This window comes from Canis aureus, chromosome 26 (genome assembly GCF_053574225.1).
Source record: "Canis aureus isolate CA01 chromosome 26, VMU_Caureus_v.1.0, whole genome shotgun sequence".
Taxonomy (NCBI): Eukaryota; Metazoa; Chordata; class Mammalia; order Carnivora; family Canidae; genus Canis; species Canis aureus.
In genome coordinates this window covers 6,164,239-6,187,773 of record NC_135636.1, presented here as the reverse complement: position 1 = coordinate 6,187,773, position 23,535 = coordinate 6,164,239, and positions in this window count along the sequence as shown.

Genomic DNA, 23,535 nt, shown 5'->3' with positions numbered 1-23,535 from the left:
CATCCATCTAAAAACTGGAAATAACTCTAATACAAAAGCTAACCTTGAACCTAAAGGAGCTGGAGAAAAAACAGCAAATAACCCCTACACCCAGCAGAAGAAGAGAATTAATACAGATTCGAGTGGAACTCAATGAAATAGAGACCAGAAGAACTGTGGAACAGATTAACAAAACCAGGAGTTGGTTCTTTGAAAGAATTAATAAGATAGATAAACCATTAGCCAGCCTTATTAAAAACAAAAGAGAAAAGACTCAAATTAATAAAATCGTGAATGAGAAAGGAGAGATCACCACCAACAAGGCAATACAAACGATTTTAGAAATTTATTATGAACAGCTATATGCCAATAAATTAGGCAATCGAGAAGAAATGAACGCATTCCGGAAAACCACAAACTACCAAAACTGGAACAGGAAGAAATAGAAAACCTGAACAGGCCAATAACCAGGGAGGAAATTGAAGCAGTCATCAAAAACCTCCCAAGACACAAAAGTCCAGGGCCAGATGGCTTCCCAGGGGAATTCTATCAAACGTTTAAAGAAGAAACCATACCTATTCTACTAAAGCTGTTTGGAAAGATAGAAAGAGATGGAGTACTTCCAAATTCGTTCTATGAGGCCAGCATCACCTTAATTCCAAAACCAGACAAAGACCTCACCAAAAAGGAAATTATAGACCAATATCTCCGATGAACACGGATGCAAAAATTCTCAACAAGATATTAGCCAATAGGATCCAACAGTACATTAAGAAGATTATTCGCCATGACCAAGTGGGATTTATCCCCGGGATGCAAGGCTGGTTCAACACTCGTAGAGCAATCAATGTGATTGATCATATCAGCAAGAGAGAAAACAAGAACCATATGATCTCTCAATAGATGCAGAGGAAACATTGGACAAAATACAGCATGCATTCCTGATCAAAACTCTTGAGAGTGTAGGGATAGAGGGAACATTCCTCAGCATCCTAAAAGCCATCTATGAAAAGCCCACAGCAAATATCATTGTCAATGGGGAAGCACTGGGAGCCTTTCCCCTAAGATCAGGAACAAGACAGGGATGTCCACTCTCACCACTGCTATTCAACATAGTACTGGAAGTCCTAGCCTCAGCAATCAGACAACAAAAAGACATTAAAGGCATTCAAATTGGCAAAGAAGAAGTCAAACTCTCCCTCCTCGCCAATGACATGATACTCTACATAGAAAACCCAAAAGCCTCCATCCCAAGATTGCTAGAACTCATACAGCAATTCGGCAGTGTGGCAGGATACAAAATCAATGCCCAGAAATCAGTGGCATTTCTCTACACAAACAATGAGACTGAAGAAAGAGAAATTAAGGAATCAATCCCAGTTACAATTACACCCAAAAGCATAAGATACCTAGGAATAAACCTAACCAAAGAGGCAAAGGATCTATACCCTAAAAACTACAGAACACTTCTGAAAGAAATTGAGGAAGACACAAAGAGATGGAAAAATATTCCATGCTCATGGATTGGAAGAATTAATATTATGAAAATGTCAATGTTACCCAGGGCAATTTACACGTTTAATGCAATCCCTATCAAAATACCATGGACTTCCTTCAGAGAGTTGGAGCAAATCATCTTAAGATTTGTCTGGAATCAGAAAAGACCCCGAATAGCCAGGGGAATATTAAAAAAGACAACCATAGCTGGGGGCATCACAATGCCAGATTTCAGGTTGTGCTACAAAGCTGTGGTCATCAAGACAGTGTGGTACTGGCACAAAAACAGACACATAGATCAATGGAACAGAATAGAGAATCCAGAAGTGGACCCTCAACTTTATGGTCAACTAATATTCGACAAAGCAGGAAAGACTACCCACTGGAAGAAAGACAGTCTCTTCAATAAATGGTGGTGGGAAAATTGGACATCCACATGCAGAAGAATGAAACTAGACCACTCTCTTGCACCATACACAAAGATAAACTCAAAATGGATGAAAGATCTAAATGTGAGACAAGATTCCATCAAAATCCTAGAGGAGAACACAGGCAACGCCCTTTCTGAACTTGGCCACAGCGACTTCTTGCAAGATACATCCACGAAGGCAAGAGAAACAAAAGCAAAAATGAACTTTTGGGACTTTATCAAGATAAAAAGCTTCTGTGCAGCAAAGGAAACAGTCAACAAAACTAAAAGACAACCTACAGAATGGGAGAAGATACTTGCAAATGACCTATCAGATAAAGTGCTAGTCTCCAGGATCTATAAAGAACTTATTAAACTCGACAGCAAAGAAGCAAACAATCCAATCATGAAATGGGCAAAAGACATGAACAGAAATCTCGCAGAGGAAGACATAGACATGGCCAACATGCACATGAGAAAATGCTCTGCATCACTTGCCATCAAGGAAATACACGTCAAAACCACAATGAGATACCACCTCACACCATTGAGATAGGGGAACATTAACAAGGCAGGAAACCACAAATGTTGGAGAGGATGTGGAGAAAGGGGAACCTCTTGCACTGTTGGTGGGAATGTGAACTGGTGCAGCCACTCTGGAAAACTGTGTGGGTGGTCCTCAGAGAGTTAAAAATAGACCTGCCCTAGACCCAGTAATTGCACTGCTGGGGATTTACCCCAAAGATACAGATGCAATGAAACGCCGGGACACCTGCGCCCTGATGTTTCTAGCAGCAATGTCCACAATAGCCAAACTGTGGAAGGATCCTCAGTGTCCATCGAAAGATGAATGGATAAAGAAGATGTGGTCTATGTATACAATGGGATATTCCTCAGCCATTAGAAACGACAAATACCCACCATTTGCTTCGACGTGGAGGGACTTGAGGGTATTATGCTGAGTGAAATAAATCAATCGGAATAGGACAAATATTATATGGTCTCATTCATTTGGGGAGTATAAAAATTAGTGAAGGGGAATAAAGGGAAAGGAGAGAAAATGAGTGAAGATGACAGAACATGAGAGACACCTAACCCTGGGAAATGAACAAGGGGTAGTGGAAGGGGAAGTGGGCGGGGGGTTGGGGTGACTGGGTGATGGGCACTGAGGGGGGCACCTGGCAGGATGAGCATTGAGTGTTATGCTAAATGTTGGCAAATTGAACTCCAATAAAAAATATGTTTAAAATGTGTAGCAAAAGTTCAACAGCCTTTGGGTTTAAGAACTGACTTCAGGTTTAAGCAAATCATTTGCAGGAGCCAATTCCAGAAATGTCTATAGGCAGCTGACATTTACAACAACATAGGCACAAGCAAACCACTGAAGAAATTAGTTAAAAGTTTGTTTTTCTGGGGCATCTGGTGGCTCAATCAGTTAAGCACCTGATACTTGATTTTGGCTCAAGTCCTAATCTCTGGGTTGTGAGATCAAGACCTGTACAGAGCTCCTTGGTGAGCATGGAACCTGCTCAGGATTCTCTCTACCCCTCCACCCCCTACTCACTCACACTCACTCTAAAAAATATATTTTTTTTCTTTAAGTGAATGTTGTTCATGATCATAGTCATAGAATAAGAACTTTTTTTTTTGCAAATATTACCAAGGGACATTGCTTAAAACAGCAATGTGATGGTCCAGATAAGATCAGGTTGGGCCAAGAAATGGATGAGAAGAGCAGAACCAAAAATAAGGAAAAGGCAGTATGATTGAAAACAGGAAATTTTCCTTCATCTAGGAAAAGTGGAATGCTTGTGGCAGAACCCATTTAGAATCACCTTTTTAAGTTATTTTACGTTTAAATTAATTATATAGTAAAACGCACATGGCACACTTCCTTAATTTGGACACTGTTAGATGGAAGAAAATCAACTTAGTAGCAGGGTTTTTCTTTCTTTTTCTTTTAAGAGAAAGGAGCATAACATTAAATTTAAACTTTGCATCTCAATTTCAGGAACATAAAAAATATGACAGAAACAGGGTGTGTATTGGAATCAGAGAGACTACACAATCTCTCTAATGTTTCTTTTCCATAGCACAAGCTCACTAATGCTCTATAAAATGCAAACTGCTCCAAATTAAAGAATATGTGACTTGTTTTTTCCTCTCCTGAGTATTACTACAAGGACCTGAGGACACTGTGTCCAGACTGGACAGAAACAGGTAAGCAGAAGCTCTTGCAGAATCTCATTTTCAAAGCCTAGTCACGTCCTGGATTCTATCTAATTAGAAGAGGACAATAGTGACTTTCATGTTTGGATTCTTCATGCAGGCGTCAGGAAACTGAGTTGTGTAAAGGAGCTCAGAGTCCTAAATTATGAGTCCTGTCCTAGTCATGTGTCTCTCTAAGTCTTTGTTTTTCTAGGAAAAGCCATGGCAGGGGCCTGAGTGTCTGCATCTCCAGCAGGGATCCTTATGATCACAAGGTTTGAAGGCTGGAGCTGTGCTGCCACATTCCTTTAGCTTAGTGCAGATTTTGGGGCTTCAGCACTGAATGTGTATTTCCCCACAAATACCAAAGATTCAAATGAGGATAACTAGAGATGGTGCAGTGTTTCCGTCCAGAAGGCAACATGTTCCTACAGCAAAGTTGAAAACGAAAACCAAAGTATAATTGGCTGGAAAGAAACCCAGGAGCCTGAACTGTTGGATGAGATGCAAGTACACATTGTGGCTAATTTATGTATGGGTTCCTGTGCCATAGAATCAGCAGTTCTGAAAGGGCTTAAATGCGGACAATGTCTAGAAATGTAACTGATGGGTTTAGCTTTCATTAAGGACAAGGAGTAGGCATCTGAGAAGTTAGCATTATGGGGAAATGGATACCTGTCACATTATGAAGAAAACTATTGTGCCCAGAGCTAACTCCTGCTTTGTAAGTATACTGTGGATAAGCAGGATATCCTCCAAGATGATAGGACTTAAACCTATTAGAAAGGACAAATGGTGAGGTGCCTGTCCAACTCAGTCGATAGAGCATGGGATTCTTGATCTTGGAGTCATGAGTTCTAGCCTTGCAGGGTGTAGAGATTGTTTAAAACTAAGATCTTAAAAAAAAAAAAAAAGAAAGAAAGAAAAGAAAGGACAATGGTTTGGCCAAATATTGTTGTTTATATGCTTCTTTATTATCATTAGCTGTTGTTGAACAGATAAACTGAAACACAGAGCACTTTTAATCCTTAATTAACTTTGTGAATTCAGAAAAATCCTGAATCCACATTCCTTCTGTTAAGTGCTTGCAGATTATCTAGACCTGTAAGAGTACATCCTTTGACCACTTTTCTGCCAAGATGTTTGAAGTGGGCCTCAGGTATGAGAGAGAATTGAGGACATTTTCTGAACTTTAGGCCATAAGAACCTCGGAAGCAGAGTGTATCCATATTAATATATATATATATATATATATATATATGTATATATATATATATATATATATATTCTTAACATATATTTTGTAAGTGCTGGAATTTTCCTTGAAGGTTAAAGGTAAACTAGCAGTGTCCACCTTCTCGGACACAGATGGTGAGCAGAGACTGGGACGGCCTGCTCTTTCTTGTTGAGCCAGAAAACAGTGTGTGAGTGCAGGGAACAGTGCCATTTCCCATTCCTTTAGAAGAGGATATTGTCACACCCTTTCCTTTGGGTCATAATGGGGATGGGCTGTTTCAGGAAACGTGGCTCCTCCTTAGTGAAGCTCAGGATACAATCCCACAGCCATACCCACACATCGCAGTCCTTTCCTGTTCATCTCTTCCAGCCTCAGCACTGCTTTTGAGCTTCCAGGGGATCTGGCCAATAAATAGCCCTCTGATCCTGGAAAGAAGCAAACCTTGCCTGGCCTTCTGTTTCTTGAAAAGGTTAAGTCATATCTTGTTGTTGTTCCACAGATAATAAACATTCTTTCTCTGATGTGTTTATAATTGAATCCAATCTCCACACCATTTACAAAAGTTGTCCCAAGTATCTCTTAACCATTTGTAATGCCTCTTTTGGAAAAATGCTTTAGTCCCTCTGTTCATTTGGGTGGGGATGCATTGTTTTTCTTTCTTTTTTTCTTTTTTCTTTCTTTCTTTCTTTCTTTCTTTCTTTCTTTCTTTCTTTCTTTCTTTCTTTCTTTCTTTCTTTTTTTTGCTATTGAATTGTATGAGCTCCTTATATATTTTCGATATTAACTTCTTATCAGATATAGGGTTTGAAAATATTCCTCCCCATGCCAGACTGACTCTTCATTCTCTTGTTGCTCTTGCTGTGCAGAAACTCTTTAACTTAGCCCTATTTGTGAAGTTTTGCTTTTATTGTTTCTGCTTTTGATGTCGTATCCAAAAACATCATTGTCAACACCAATAGTGAGGAGATTTCCTTCATTTTTTCTTCTGAGTTTTATGGTTTTAGGCCTTGTTTGAGTCTTTAATACATTTTGAGAGAATTTTTGTGCCCTGGGTAAGATAAGGCACAAAATTTTGTCCAATTTCATTCTTTGTCCAATTTCATTCTTCTGCATGTGAATTCCAGTTTTCTCCACATCATTTATGGAAGAGATCATCCTTTGCCCACGGAGTATCTTTGACTCCCTTGCCAATTATTAATTGACCATATATGTGAGCATTTATTTCTGGGCTTTCAATTCTGTCCCATTGGTCTGTCTATTTTTGTGCCAGAACCATACTAAATGCACATCTCTCATGACATCTTGCATTGAGCAGCTCAGTGGTTACCTGCTGCTCCGTGATCTAGTTTAACACCCGAAGGCTTATTGTTGGGACAACAAGGGTCATATGGACAGGTGTGGGACATAGCACACATGATGTGACTTCCTCATCTTCACTCTAGCTTCATGTCCAGCTGCTGTAATGTTGTGACACAACTTTAAATTGTTGATAGTTCAGACTGCAAGTGGATTCCTGGTAACTTGTCACTGTTTCTCTGGCTTAAGGATGGATGCTATCCTGAGTGGAATGAGGATGCAGATGGCCATGGCCTCTGCTAGGTTCATAAAAATCTAATTTATAGTCAGATAAAACAGAAGGAAGGATTCTTTCTCTACTTGTAAAAAAAAAAAAAAGTTCCTTACATAAATCATTCTCATATGCCTCACTTCTCCACACTACAGCATTCCCCAGCAGCAAAACAAATGGATTTTCCAAGTATATTGTACCTTGTTTTGATTACTTGGGGATTATTTAAGACATGAGGATAGCTTCCATACTAGTATCAGTAATGAAAAAGCCATGGTGCTGATGTAATTGTTGCTTATTTTTGAGCCTCAGTAGAATATTTAGTGTTTGCCACAACACCAGACAATGCAGTTTCTTACTGCAAGAACTTCCAGTCTTGTACTGTGGATAATGCACCTATGATGTAAGCTGAAACAAGCCACATGGCATGTAGCAAAAAGGCAGTGTTTCTCATTTTTAGTTTTCTACTCCTCTGAATCTTGCTGATCATTCAGTACCAAACTTTCATTCCAAAGATAGAATACTGCAGGTATCTCCTGGGATGTTTGTCCAGCATGCCACTACCATATTCATCCTCCACCAACAATCAGAGGTGTGCCTCACCTGCCTTACATTTCAATTCAGTATAACTTCTCAATGCCAGCCATTGTTCATTGAACTCCAGTGTGCTTTCACTCAGCTAGAGTGATCAGGGTCTTATTCTAGGAATTAAGGTTTGAACTCAGGTTCTTAGTCAATCTGAGTGATCTCTTGAATAAAGGAAATGGGGTCATGGACTTATACCCACTGAGTTTTCTAAGATCACAAAGAATGTGTGAAATGGCCAGAAGGAAGTATCCTGCTTGCCATGCATTTGGCTCTGACCCATTAACAGTTGTGACTTTGGGTTCAAAGACACACATTCATTTTGACTTAAGCTACCTCAAAGCGGTTGTTTATTGAAAACTAAGAGTCCTAATCCAGCCCATCTCAATAGGGTATGCTAATATAATAAGAAATTTATATTTGGTCCTTGTTCTTGGTTTCTAGCATAAGGGTCGGTAAATATTTGGAATTTCCTGGGTGATGAGGATGAGAAGACTATCTTTGGTTATTCATAATAAGCCCCTTTCAACCATACTTGAGTTTATCCTAATGAGGTGGTGACAATTGAAAGATGGTGCTTGTCAGGGAGTTGGAACATTCAGCCCTGTGCCTCACCTCCTGGCAGGGCAGATAAGCTGGGGATTGAGTGAATCATCATAAGCCAATGATTTAATAGATCATACCTACGTAATGGAACCTCTGTAAATACCCTACACAGTGGGGTTCAGAGAGTTTCTGAGTTGGTGAACACACCTATGTACTCAAAAGGAGATGTACCCCAAGCTCCACAGTTATAGCACCTCTTGGGCTCGAGACCCTTCCTGACCTCAATGTGTGCACCTTTTCACCTGGTTGCTTATTTTGTTAAATAACAAAAACTCAACTGAACACATTGTAAAGATCTATTTGGCTTTATTAATCAATTCATGTATCAGGTGGCATACTGTCCAGCCAGTAGAAGGGAGCTCCAAATGGACTACAGATATGGAAAGGTTTTTTTTAAGGCAGGGCAAAGAAGTCATAAACAGAAAAAAACCAGAGGACTATTTCAGGTGAGATCCTCTTCATTTTGGGACAGAGGGGTCTTAGTAGGTGGATTACCTCATTTTCCTTTGGGATTGGAGAGGGTCCCTGTGACAGATTATCTTATTGGTGGTGACCACAAAGTTCCTGACTAAGCAGTGGATGCTGCATTCTGGGGAAGGCTGAATCTGCAGCAAGGCTAGTTATTAAGCCTTGGTCTATTGACTTTGGGCCTTAACCTAGGTGATGCCATTTTTGGCCTGTGGTTTTCTTTTTAATAATTTGTATGTTTTATGATAAACCAGCAACAGTGCATAAAGTGTTTCCCTGATTTCTTTGAGCTGTTACAGAATATTATCAAACCTGAAGGGGAGGTCATGAGAACCCCCATTTGTAGCTAAATTGGACAAAAGTATCGGTAATCTGGGAACTCACTACTTGCAGTTGGCATCTGAAGTGGAGGACAGTCCTGCGGTGTTACCTAAGACCCGACCTTTACTGCCCACCAGCTTGTACTCACTAACCTTTGTCTTATATTTTCTCTTAAACTCTTCTTTCTGGCTTCTCCTCCTAACTCTGGCAAATGAAACCAGAAAACACCTGTCAAGTGACAGACCTCCTGCCAGCCTAGACCACCCAGACCTTTTGAGACCACCACCCCTTACTCTTGCTTGCACAGATGGACCAGGGACTGACCTCTAGAATGACCCAGGACTACCTTTACCTCATTACAATACTAAAATCTCCACCCAAGGAGGAAACTCAGCCTCATTTAATAATATAAAATAATGTATAGTCGTGTTTCCTTAAGGTACAAGCCCACCTCTACACAATATGACGTCTTCCCTATTGAAATATTCATCCTAACCCTAATCAAAAAGAACCAATTCATCTGTATTCAGAGTCACCGCTTTTGAAACCATTCCCTGTGATCAACTTATTTGCTGCGAATAAAGTTTTCTTTATGTGACAACTCACCTGGTACAGTTTCTATTGACATGCCAAAAACGAAACTCAGGGTGGTTGATGACAATAGACTGAGTTTGTTTTTTTATTATTGGAGTTCAATTTGCCAACATTTAGCATAACACCCAGTGCTCATCCTGCCAGGTGCCCCCCTCAGTGCCCATCACCCAGTCACCCCAACCCCCCGCCCACTTCCCCTTCCACTACCCCTTGTTCATTTCCCAGGGTTAGGTGTCTCTCATGTTCTGTCATCCTCTCTGATATTTTCACTCATTTTCTCTCCTTTCCCTTTATTCCCCTTCACTAATTTTTATATTCCCCAAATGAATGAGATCATATAATATTTCTCCTATTCCGATTGATTTATTTCACTCAGCATAATACCCTCAAGTCCCTCCATGTCGAAGCAAATGGTGGGTATTTGTCGTTTCTAATGACTCAGTAATATTCCATTGAATACATAGACCACATCTTCTTTATCCATTCATCTTTCGATGGACACCGAGGATCCTTCCACAGTTTGGCTATTGTGGACATTGCTGCTATAGACATTGGGGTGCAGGTGTCCCAGCGTTTCATTGCATCTGAATCTTTGGGGTAAATCCCCAGCAGTGCAATTACTGGGTCGTAGGGCAGGTCTATTTTTAACTCTTTGAGGAACCTCCACACAGTTTTCCAGAGTGGCTGCACCAGTTCACATTCCCACCAACAGTGTAAGAGGATTCCCCTTTCTCTGCATCCTCTCCAACATTTGTGGTTTCCTGCCTTGTTAATTTTCCCCATTCTCACTGGTGTGAGGTGGGATCTCATTGTGGTTTTGATTTGTATTTCCCTGATGGCAAGTGATGCAGAACATTTTCTCATGTGCTTGTTGGCCATGTCTGTCTTCCTCTGCGAGATTTCTCTTCATGTCTTTTGCCCATTTCATGTTTGGATTGTTTGCTTCTTTGCTGTTGAGTTTAATAAGTTCTTTATAGATCCTGGAGACTAGCACTTTATCTGATAGGTCATTTGCAAGTATCTTCTCCCATTCTGTAGGTTGTCTTTTAGTTTTGTGGACTGTTTCTTTTGCTGTGCAGAAGCTTTTTATCTTGATAAAGTCCCAATAGTTCATTTTTGCTTTTGTTTCTCTTGCCTTCATGGATGTATCTTGCAAGAAGTCTCTGTGGCCAAGTTCAGAAAGGGTGTTGCCTGTGTTCTCCTCTAGGATTTTGATGAAATCTTGTCTCACATTTAGATCTTTCATCCATTTTGAGTTTATCTTTGTGTATGGTGCAAGAGAGTGGTCTAGTTTCATTCTTCTGCATATGGATGTCCAATTTTCCCAGCACCATTTATTGAAGAGACTGTCTTTCTTCCAGTGGGTAGTCTTTCCTGCTTTGTCGAATATTAGTTGACCATAAAGTTGAGGGTCCACTTCTGGGTTCTCTATTCTGTTCCATTGATCTATGTGTCTGTTTTTGTGCCAGTACCACACTGTCTTGATGACCACAGCTTTGTAGCACAACCTGAAATCTGGCATTGTGATGCCCCCAGCTATGGCTGTCTTTTTTAATATTCCCCTGGCTATTCGGTGTCTTTTCTGATTCCAGACAAATCTTAAGATGATTTGCTCCAACTCTCTGAAGGAAGTCCATGGTATTTTGATAGGCATTGCATTAAACGTGTAAATTGCCCTGGGTAGCATGGACATTTTCACGATATTAATTCTTCCAATCCATGAGCATGGAATATTTTTCCATCTCTTTGTGTCTTCCTCAATTTCTTTCAGAAGTGTTCTGCAGTTTTTAGGGTATAGATACTTTACTTCTTTGGTTAGGTTTACTTCAAGGTATCTTATGCTTTTGGGTGCAATTGTAAATGGGATTCATTCCTTAATTTCTCTTTCTTCAGTCTCATTGTTAGTGTAGAGAAATGCCACTGATTTCTGGGCATTGATTTTGTATCCTGCCACACTGCCAAATTGCTGTATGAGTTCTAGCAATCTTGGGATGGAGGCTTTTGGGTTTTCTATGTAGAGTATCATGTCATTGGCGAGGAGGGAGAGTTTGACTTCTTCTTTGCCAATTTGAATGCCTTTAATGTCTTTTTGTTGTCTGATTGCTGAGGCTAGGACTTCCAGTACTATGTTGAATAGCAGTGGTGAGAGTGGACATCCCTGTCTTGTTCCTGATCTTAGGGGAAAGGCTCTCAGTGCTTCCCCATTGAGAAGGATATTTGCTGTGGGCTTTTCATAGATGGCTTTTAGGATGCTGAGGAATGTTCCCTCTATCCCTACACTCTCAAGAGTTTTGATCAGGAATGCATGCTGTATTTTGTCCAATGTTTCCTCTGCATCTATTGAGAGGATCATATGGTTCTTGTTTTCTCTCTTGCTGATATGATCAATCACATTGATTGCTCTACGAGTGTTGAACCAGCCTTGCATCCTGGGGATATATCCCACTTGGTCATGGCGAATAATCTTCTTAATGTACTGTTGGATCCTATTGGCTAGTATCTTGTTGAGAATTTTTGCATCCATGTTCATCGGGGATATTGGTCTATAATTTCCTTTTTGGTGAGGTCTTTGTCTGGTTTTGGAATTAAGGTGATGCTGGCCTCATAGAACAAGTTTGGAAGTACTCCATCTCTTTCTATCTTTCCAAACAGCTTTAGTAGAATAGGTATGGTTTCTCCTTTAAACGTTTGATAGAATTCCCCTGGGAAGCCATCTGGCCCTGGACTTTTGTGTCTTGGGAGGTTTTTGATGACTGCTTCAATTTCCTCCCTGGTATCAGCCTGTTCAGGTTTTGTATTTCTTCCTGTTCCAGTTTTGGTAGTTAATGGCTTTCCAAGAATGGGTCCATTAATTTTTGATTTCCTAATTTATTCCCATAAAGCTGTTCATAATAAGTTTCTAAAATCGTTTGTATTTCCTTGGTGTTGGTGGTGAAAATGAGAAAATTCACGATTTTATTAATTTGAGTCTTTTCTCTTTTGTTTTTAATAAGGCTGGCTAATGGTTTATCTATCTTATTAATTCTTTCAAAGAACCAACTCCTGGTTTTGTTAATCTATTCCATAGTTCTTCTGGTCTCTATTTCATTGAGTTCTGCTCAAATCTGTATTAATTCTCATCTTCTATTGTGTGTAGGGGGTATTTGCTGTTTTTTCTCCAGCTCCTTTAGGTGCAAGGTTAGCTTTTGTATTAGAGTTATTTCCAGTTTTTAGATGGATGCTTGTATTGCGATGTATTTCCCCATCAGGGCTGCTTTTGCGGTATCCCAAAGATTTTGATCACTTGTATCTTCATTCTCATTCATTTCCATGAATGTTTTTAATTCTTCCCTAATTTCCTGGTTGACCCTTTCATCTTTTACTAAGATGGTCTTTAACCCCCACGTGTTTGAAATCCTTCCAAACTTCTTCTTGTGATTTAGTTCTGGTTTCAAAGCATCTTGGTCTGAAAACATGCAGGGTGCGATCCCAATCTTTTGGTATCAGTTAAGACCTGATTTATGACCCAGTATGTGGTCTATTCTGGAGAATGTTCCATGTGCACGTGAATGTTCAATGTGTGTTTGGATGTAAAGTTCTGTAAACATCTGTGAAATTCATCTGGTCCAATGTATCACTTAAAGCTCTTGTTTCTTTGGAGATGCTGTGCTTAGAAGACCTGTCGATTGCAGAAAGTGCTGTATTCAAGTCTCCAAGTATAAGTGTATTATTATCTAAGTATGTCTTAACTTTGGTTATTAATTGATTGAGACACTTGGCAGCTTCCACATTTGGGGCATAAATATTCATGATTGTTAGGTCCTCTTGTTGGATAGATCCTTTAAATATGATATAGTGTCCCTCTTCATCTCTCACTTCAGTCTTTGGGATAAATTTTAATTTATCTGATATAAGGATGGCTACCCCTGCTTTCTTTTGAGGGCCATTTGAATGGTAAATGGTTCTCCAACCTTTTATTTTCAGGCTGTAGGTGTCCTTCTGTCTAAAATGAGTGTCTTATAAACAGCAAATAGATGGGTCCTGTTTTTTATCCAGTCTTAAACCCTGTGCCTTTTGATGGGGTCATTAAGCCCATTCACATTCAGAGTTACTATTGAAAGATATGAATTTAAAAAAAAAAAGAAAGATATGAATTTAGTGTCATCGTGATACCTATTCAGTCCCTGTTTTTGTGGATTGTTTCTTTCGGCATCTTCTTTCTTTTACAGGGTTCCCCTTAATATTTCTTCTAGAGCCAGTTTGGTGGTCACATATTCTTTCAGTTTCTGCCTATCTTGGAAGCTCTTTATCTCTCCTTCTATTCTGAATGAGAGCCTTGCTGGATAGAGTCTTCTTGGCTGCATGTTCTTCTCATTTAGGACCCTGAATATATCCTGCCAGCCCTTTCTGGTCTGCCAGGTCTCTGTGTAGAGGTCTGCTGTTATCCTAATGCTTCTCCCCATAAAGGTTATGGATCTCTTATCTCTTGATGCTTTAAGTATCTTCTCTTTATCTTTGGAATTTACAAGTTTCACTATTAAATGTTGAGGTGTTGAGCGGTTTTTATTGATTGGGGGAGGGGAATCTCTCTATCTCCTGGATCTGAATCACTGTTTCCCTTCCCACCTTAGGGAAGTTCTCAGCTATCATTTGTTCAAATACAGTTTCTGGACCTCTGGCCCTTTCGGCGCCCTCGGGAACCCCAATTAAATATAGATTTTTGGAGAAGGGGCAAGATGGCTGAAGAGTGGGGTCCCCAAATCACCTGTCTGCACCAAATTACCAAGATAACCTTCAAATCATCCTGAAAATCTACGAATTCGGCCTGAGATTTAAAGAGACCAGCTGGAATGCTACAGTGAGAAGAGTTCCCGCTTCTATCAAGGTAGGAAGACGGGGAAAAAGAAATAAAGAAACAAAAGGCCTCCAAGGTGGAGGGGTTCCCCGAGGAGCTGGGCTGAGGCCGGGGCGAGTGTCGCCAGGAAAGGAGAGCCCCGTCCCGAGAACCAGGAGCTGCACCGACCTTCCCGGGCGGAAAGGGGCTCGCAGGGAGTTGGAGCAGGACCCAGGAGGGTGGGGATACCCTCGGGCTCCCTGGGACACTAACAGACACCTGCGCCCCAGGAGAGTGCGCCGAGCTCCCTAAGGGCTGCAGCGTGCACAGCTGGACCCGGAGCAGCTTGGAGGGGCTCGGGGGTGGCTCCGCGGAGGGGGCTGTGGGGCGGGAGCAGCTGGGGGGGGCTCGGGGGCGGCTCCGCGGAGGGGGCTGCGGGACGGGAGCAGCTCGGGGGGCTCGGGGGCGGATCCGCGGAGGGGGCTGTGGGGCGGGAGCGCGAATCCAACAGAGCAGGCCCCGGAGCACAGGGCGCCGGGACACAGCCAAGGATCCGGCCTCCCCCCCGGGACAGGCAGAGGCCGGGAGGGCCCAGGACAGCAAGGACTCTCCCACCCCGAGCTGAGCAGAGCAGCGGCCCCGCCCCGGAGGCTCCAGGCCCTGCAGACGGAGAGCTCCGGAGTTCCTGGGGGAGCTGAATCCAGGGCTCCAGAGCTGGCCCCGCCACTGCGGCTGTTCCTCCTGGGGCCTCACGGGGTAAACAACCCCCACTGAGCCCTGCACCAGGCAGGGGGCAGAGCAACTCCCCCAGGTACTAACACCTGAAAATCAGGACAACAGGCCCCTCCCCCAGAAGACCAGCTAGAGGGACAAGTTCCAGGGGAAGTCAAGGGACTTAAAGTATACAGAATCAGAAGATACTCCCCTGTGGTTTTTTTTTTTTTCTTTTTGATTTCTGGTTGCATCCCCCACCCTTTTTTCCCTTTCATTCTTTTTCTTTCTCTTTCTCTTTTTCTTCTCTTTTTTTCTTTTTTCTTCCTTTTTTCTTTTTTCTTTTTCTCTTTTCATTCCTTCTTTCTCTTTTCCTCCTTTTCCCAATACAACTCGCTTTTGGCCACTCTGCACTGAGCAAAATGACTAGAAGGAATACCTCACCTCAAAAGAATGATCAGAAACAGTCCTCTCTCCCACAGAGTTACAAAATCTGCATTACAATTCAATGTCAGAAAGCCAATTCAGAAGCACTATTATAAAGCTACTGGTGAAAAAAAAAATAAAGCTACTGGTGGCTCTAGAAAAGAGCATAAAGGACTCAAGAGACTTCATGACTGCAGAATTTAGATCCAATCAGGCAGAAATTAAAAATCAGTTGAATGAGATGAAATCCAAACTAGAAGTCCTAACGACAAGGATTAACGAGGTGGAAGAACGAGTGAGTGACATAGAAGACAGGTTGATGGCAAAGAGGGAAACTGAGGAAACAAGAGACAAACAATTAAAAGACCATGAGGATAGATTAAGGGAAATAAACGACAGCCTGTGGAAGAAAAACCTACATTTAATTGGGGCTCCCAAGGGCGCCGAAAGGGACACAGGGCCAGAATATGTATTTGAACAAATCCTAGCTGAAAACTTTCCTAATCTGGGAAGGGAAACAGGCATTCAGATCCAGGAAATAGAGAGATCCCCCCCTAAAATCAATAAAAACCGTTCAATACCTCGACATCTAATAGTGAAGCTTGCAAATTCCAAAGACACAGAGAAGATCCTTAAAGCAGCAAGAGATAAGAAATCCCTGACTTTTATGGGGAGGAGTATTAGGGTAACAGCAGACCTCTCCACAGAGACCTGGCAGGCCAGAAAGGGCTGGCAGGATATATTCAGGGTCCTAAATGAGAAGAACATGCAGCCAAGAATATTCTACTCTTAAGGGGGACTCTTAAAATTTCCCTTTAATAAGAAGTTCAGTGGAACAATCCACAAAAACAAGGACTGAATAGATATCATGATGACACTAAAATCATATCTGTCAATAGTAACTCTGAATGTGAACGGGCTTAATGACCCCATCAAAAGGCGCAGGGTTTCAGACTGAATAAAAAAGCAGGACCCATCTATTTGCTGTCTAAAAGACACTCATTTTAGACAGAAGGACACCTACAGCCTGAAAATAAAAGGTTGGAGAACCATTTACCATTCAAATGGTCCTAAAAAGAAAGCAGGGGTAGCCATCCTTATATCAGATAAACTAAAATTTACCCCAGAGACTGTAGTGAGAGATGAAGAGGGACACTATATCATACTTCAAGGATCTATCCAACAAGAGGACTTAGCAATCCTGAATATATATGCCCCGAATGTGGGAGCTCCCAAATATTTAAACCAATTAATAACCAAAGTGAAGAAATACTTAGATAATAATACACTTATACTTGGTGACTTCAATCTAGCTCTTTCTACCCTCGATAGGTCTTCTAAGCACAACACCTCCAAAGAAACTAGAGCTTTAAATGATACACTGGACCAGATGGATATCACAGATATCTACAGAACTTTACATCCAAACTCAACTGAATACACATTCTTCTCAAGTGCACATGGAACTTTCTCCAGAATAGACCACATACTGGGGCACAAATGGGGTCTGAACCGATACCAAAAGATTGGGATCGTCCCCTGCATATTCTCAGACCATAATGCCTTGAAATTAGAACTAAATCACAACAAGAAGTTTGGAAGGACCTCAAACACGTGGAGGTTAAGGACCATCCTGCTAAAAGATGAAAGGGTCAACCAGGAAATTAAGGAAGAATTAAAAAGATTCATGGAAACTAATGAGAATGAAGATACAACCGTTCAAAATCTTTGGGATGCAGCAAAAGCAGTCCTAAGGGGGAAATACATAGCAATACAAGCATCCATTCAAAAACTGGAAAGAACTCAAATACAAAAGCTAACCTTACACATAAAGGAGCTAGAGGAAAAAAAGCAGATTGACCCCACGCCCAGCAGAAGAGAGTTAATTAAAATTCAAGCAGAACTCAACAAAATCGAGACCAGAAGAACTGTGGAACAGATCAACAGAACCAGGAGTTGGTTCTTTGAAAGAATTAATAAGATAGATAAACCATTAGCCAGCCTTATTAAAAAGAAGAGAGAGGAGACTCAAATTAATAAAATCATGAATGAGAAAGGAGAGATCACTACCAACACTAAGGAAATACAAATGATTTTAAAAACATATTATGAACAGCTATACGCCAATAAATTAGGCAATCTAGAAGAAATGGACGCATTCCTGGAAAGCCACAAACTACCAAAACTGGAACAGGAAGAAATACAAAACCTGAACAGGCCAATAACCAGGGAGGAAATTGAAGCAGTCATCAAAAACCTCCCAAGACACAAAAGTCCAGGGCCAGATGGCTTCCCAGGGGAATTTTATCAAACGTTTAAAGAAGAAACCATACCTATTCTACTAAAGCTGTTTGGAAAGATAGAAAGAGATGGAGTACTTCCAAATTCATTCTTTGAGGCCAGCATCACCTTAATTCCAAAACCAGACAAAGACCCCACTAAAAAGGAGAATTACAGTCCAATATCCCTGATGAACATGGATGCAAAAATTCTCAACAAGATACCAGCCAATAGGATCCAACAGCACATCTAGAAAATTATTCACCATGACCAAGTAGAATTTATCCCCGGGACACAAGGCTGGTTCAACACTCGTAAAACAATCAATGTGATTCATCATATCAGCAAGAGAAAAACCAAGAACCATATGATCCTCTCATTGGATGCAGAGAAGGCATTTGACAAAATACAGCATCCATTCCTGATCAAAACTCTTCGGAGTGTAGGGATAGAGGGAACTTTCCTCGACATCTTAAAAGCCATCTACGAAAAGCCCACAGCAAATATCATTCTCAATGGGGAAGCACTGGGAGCCTTTCCCCTAAGATCAGGAACAAGACAGGGATGTCCACTCTCACCACTGCTATTCAACATAGTACTGGAAGTCCTAGCCTTAGCAATCAGACAACAAAAAGACATTAAAGGCATTCAAATTGTCAAAGAAGAAGTCAAACTCTCCCTCCTCGCCAATGACATGATACTCTACATAGAAAACGCAAAAGCCTCTACCCCAAGATTGCTAGAACTCATACAGCAATTTGGTAGCATGGCAGGATACAAAATCAATGCCCAGAAATCAGTGGCATTTCTCTACACTAACAATGAGACTGAAGAAAGAGAAATTAAGGAGTCAATCCCATTTACAATTGCACCCAAAAGCATAAGATACCTAGGAATAAACCTAACCAAAGAGGTAAAGTATCTATACCCTAAAAACTATAGAACACTTTTGAAAGAAATTGAGGAAGACACAAAGAGATGGAAAAATATTCCATGCTCATGGATTGGCAGAATTAATATTGTGAAAATGTCAGTGTTACCCAGGGCAATTTACACGTTTAATGCAATCCCTATCAAAATACCATGGACTTTCTTCAGAGAGTTAGAATAGATTATTTTTAAGATTTGTGTGGAATCTGAAAAGACCCCGAATAGCCAGGGGAATTTTAAAAAAGAACACCATATCTGGGGGCATCACAATGCCAGATTTCAGGTTGTACTACAAAGCTGTGGTCATCAAGACAGTGTGGTCCTGGCACAAAAACAGACACATAGATCAATGGAACAGAATAGAGAACCCAGAAGTCGACCCTGAACTTTATGGCCAACTAATATTCGATAAAGGAGGAAAGCCTATCCATTGGAAGAAAGACAGTCTCTTCAATAAATGGTGCTGGGAAAATTGGACATCCACATGCAGAAGAATGAAACTAGACCACTCTCTTGCACCATACACAAAGATACACTCAAAATGGATGAAAGATCTAAATGTGAGACAAGATTCCATCAAAATCCTAGAGGAGAACACAGGCAACACCCTTTATGAACTTGGCCACAGTAACTTCTTGCAAGGTACATCCACGAAGGCAAAAGAAACAAAAGCAAAAATGAACTATTGGGACTTCATCAAGTTAAGACGCTTTTGCACAACAAAGGATACAGTCAGCAAAACTAAAAGACAACCTACAGAATGGGAGATGATATTTGCAAATGATGTATCAGATAAAGGGCTAGTTTCCAAGATCTATAAAGAACTTCTTAAACTCAACACCAAAGAAGCAAACAATCCAATCATGAAATAGGCAAAAGACATGAACAGAAATCTCGCAGAGGAAGACATAGACATGGCCAACATGCACGTGAGAAAATGCTCTGCATCACTTGCCATCAGGGAAATACACATCAAAACCACAATGAGATACCACCTCACACCAGTGAGAATGGGGAAAATTAACAAGACAGGAAACAACAATTGTTGGAGAGGATGCGGAGAAAGGGGAACCCTCTTACACTGTTGGTGGGAATGTGAACTGGTGCAGCCACTCTGGAAAACTGTGTGGAGGTTCCTCAAAGAGTTAAAAATAGACCTGCCCTACGACCTAGCAATTGCACTCTTGGGGATTTACCCCAATGATTCAGATGCAATGAAACGCCAGGACACCTGCTCCCCAATGTTTATAGCAGCAATGTCCACAGTAGCCAAACTGTGGAAGGAGCCTCAGTGTCCATAGGAAGATGAATGGATAAAGAAGATGTGGTTTATGTATACAATGGAATATTCCTCAGCAATTAGAAATGACAAATACCCACCATTTGCTTCAACGTGGATGGAACTGGAGGGTATTATGCTGAGTGAAGTAAGTCAATCGGAGAAGGACAAACATTATATGTTCTCATTCATTTGGGGAATATAAATAATAGTGAAAGGGAATAGAAGGGAAGGGAGAAGAAATGTGTGGGAAATATCTGAAAGGGAGACAGAACATAAAGACTCCTAACTCTGAGAAACGAACTAGGGGTGGTGGAAGGGGAGGAGGGCAGGGGGTTGGGGTGAGTGGTTGACGGGCACTGAGGGGGACGCTTGACGGGATTAGCACTGGGTGTTAATCTGTATGTTGGTAAATTGAACACCAATAAAAAATTATTTTATTAAAAATAGATAAATAAATAAATAAATAAATAAATAAATAAATAAATAAATGTAGATTTTTCCTTCTGAGGCTATCATTTATTTCCCTTAACCTATCCTCAAGATCTTTTAATTGTTTTCCTCTTTTTTACTCAGTTTCCTGCTTTGCCATCAACTTGTCTTCTATGTCACTCACTCGTTCTTCTACCTCATTAACCCTTGTCGCTAGGATCTCCAGTTTGGATTACATCTCATTTAATTTATTTTTAATTTTGGCCTGATTAGATATAAATTCTGCAGTCTTGAAGTCTCTTGAATCATTTAGGCTTTTTTCTAGAGCCACTAGGAGCTTTATAATTGTGCTTCTGAATTGGCCTTCTGACATTGAATTGTAATCCAAATTTTGTAACTCTGTGGGAGAGAGGACTGTTTCAGATTCTTTCTTTTGTGGTGAGTTTTTCCTTCTAGTCATTTTGCTCAGTGCAGAGTGGTCAAAAACAAGTTGTACTGGAAAAAGGAGAAAAGGAGAGAAAAAAAAGAAAGAAAGAAAAACAAAGGGGGGGGGACAAACAGAAAAAAAACAAGGGTGAGTATCCTCTGATTCTATATACTGTAAATCCCTCGACTTCCCCTGAAACTTTCCAGTGCTGCTTGGTCAATAACTTGCTTTTCCCCTGTCCTTCCAGCTGGTCTTCTGGGGGAGGGGCCTGCTGTGCTGATTCTCAGGTGTGTGCTCCTTGGGGAGCTGTCCCGCCCCCTGCCAGGTGCATGGCTCAGTGGGAGCTGTTTATCCTGTGAGGCCCCTGCTCAGTCCCAGGTACAAGGTGACACCAGGGGAACAACAGTGGCGGTGGCCAGCTCTCCAGCTGTGGAGTCAGCTTCCGCAGGAACTAGCACAGCTCTCAGTCCTCAGGGGCCTGGATGATCCGGGGCGGGGGGCGCCAATCTGCACAGCTCGGGGGTAGGAGCATCCTCGCTGTCCTGTGTCCTCCTGGCCTCTGCCTGTCCCGGGGGGAGCGCCGGATTCTGGGCTGTGTTCCCCGGCGCCCTGGGCTCCGGGGCCTGCACCGCTGGAATCGCGCTCCTGGGGCTGCGCAGCCCCCTTCCGCGGAGCCGCCCCCGAGGCCCTCCGAGCTGCTCCGGGTCCCGCCGTGCGCGCTGCAGCCCTTAGGGAGCTCGGCGCACTCTCCCAGGGCGCAGGTGTCTGTTACTGTCCCCGGGAGCCCGAGGGCATCCCCGCCCTCCTGGGGTCCTGCTCTAACTCCCTGCGGACGCCTTTCCGCCCGGGAAGGTTGGTGCAGCTCCTGGTTCTCCGGGATGGGGCTCTCCTGTCCTGGGGACACTCGCCCCGGCCTCAGCCCGGCTCCTCGCGGGGCCCCTCCCCCTTGGAGGCCTTTGTTTCTTTATTTTTTCCCGTCTTCCTACCTTGATAGAAGCGTGAACTCTTCTCACTGTAGCATTCCAGGTGTTCTCTCTTTAAATCTCAGGCCGAATTCGTAGGGTTTCAGGCTGATTTGAAAGTTATCTAGGTAAGTTGGTGGGGACAGCTGACTTGGGGACCCTACTCTTCCACCATCTTGCCCTGCCTCGAACTTTTGCTACACTATTGCCATGCCCCTGGTCATAGATGAAGTGTTTTTGTTTTTTTGAAGTGAAGAGGCACAAAATGTCTGGATCTTGGGCTGAAAGTGCATCTGGTGATGGGCAGGATGATGAGATTCTGGGTGTTTCTGATGTAGCACCATCAACCATTTCCCTATGCCTTTCCCTTGCCTCCTCCCACCCCCCGCCATACTTTCAGTAATATAGTTGCTCTGGAGACATTGTTCCTAAATAATTTCCCTTAAATGGAATACTCACTGAACTATATATAGATATGTAATATATATTCTATATATAGATATACATATATGGTGCAATTAGTGTAATATATTATATATATATGTATATATATAGTGTGTATGTGTGTGATTAGATAAATATCTAAAGTAACTATCTTGTGTTGGATGTCATAGGGATGATCAGGATATAAAATGGCACAAAAGGTTGTTTTTTTTGCTTTATTTTGTTTTGTTTTTGAGTGTAAAGGCTCTGATCCCATAGGCCATTTATGCACTTATTCTGGAAGATCATGTTATACACAGAAAAGTTCTTAGGGTATAATAGAAAACTCTTGGAGAGGTCCTTAAAAATTTATAATAGAACTATCATATGATCCAGCAATTATACTTCTGGGTATATTCAAAAAAAACAAAACACTAATTCAATAAGATACATGTACCTCCATGTCTATCGCGGTTTTATTTATAATAGCCAAGGTATGGAAAAAAAACTTGTGTCCCTTCATGAATAAATAGATCAAAAAATTATGATATTTATATATATATTATATATATGAATATTATTCACCCATAAGAAAAAAATAAAATCTTGCCATTTGTGGCAACATGGGTGGACTTCAAGGGTAATATGCTAAGTCAGTAAGAGAAAGAAATGTCAGTAACAGAAAAACAAATATTGTATGATCTCATATGTGGAATCTTAAAAACAAAAAAAAACAAGCTCCTAGATACAGAGAACAGATTAGTGGTTGCAAGAGGAGGGAGTGGGGTGCAGGAATGGCAGAAATGGGTGCACATTTTTTTAAGTTTAAATAAATTGATTCAATTAAAAATAGATTCCAAAGACTCCATTTGATTTTATTTTAAATCAGTACACTCCATAGTCAAACTGAAAAACAACCCTCTTCTTAGATTCATCAGGGAATTGATGTTACAAACTACTGCCCCAAAACCGTGGAGGCAGTGGAAATACAGAGGATCATAGCTTACTGGAAGCAGAAACCACCAGTAGAAAAATTTAATCAGGAATTGACTAATTGCTGATGAATGAACGTAGGCTCCTACAGACTCAATGTTGAGGGGACCCCACACATTCATGAGTTTTACCTCTATGAACTCTACCAGGTTTTCAGGATAAAGATCAGGGAAAACTTCCCTTATGCTTCCAGCAGGAGGAGGCAAGTAACCAGAAGGAGAAAACATGCCCAGAGCATTCTGTTCTCCTTACCAAAGAACTCGTTCAAGAAAAACCATTTGAGCCTACCCCAACATGGGTTAAGGGAAATATCAGCTCTAACCTAGTCTACCCTTGCTGTTCACCTAAAGGGAGGGGGAAAATGAGCAGTACTATGCAAGTCAGAGGT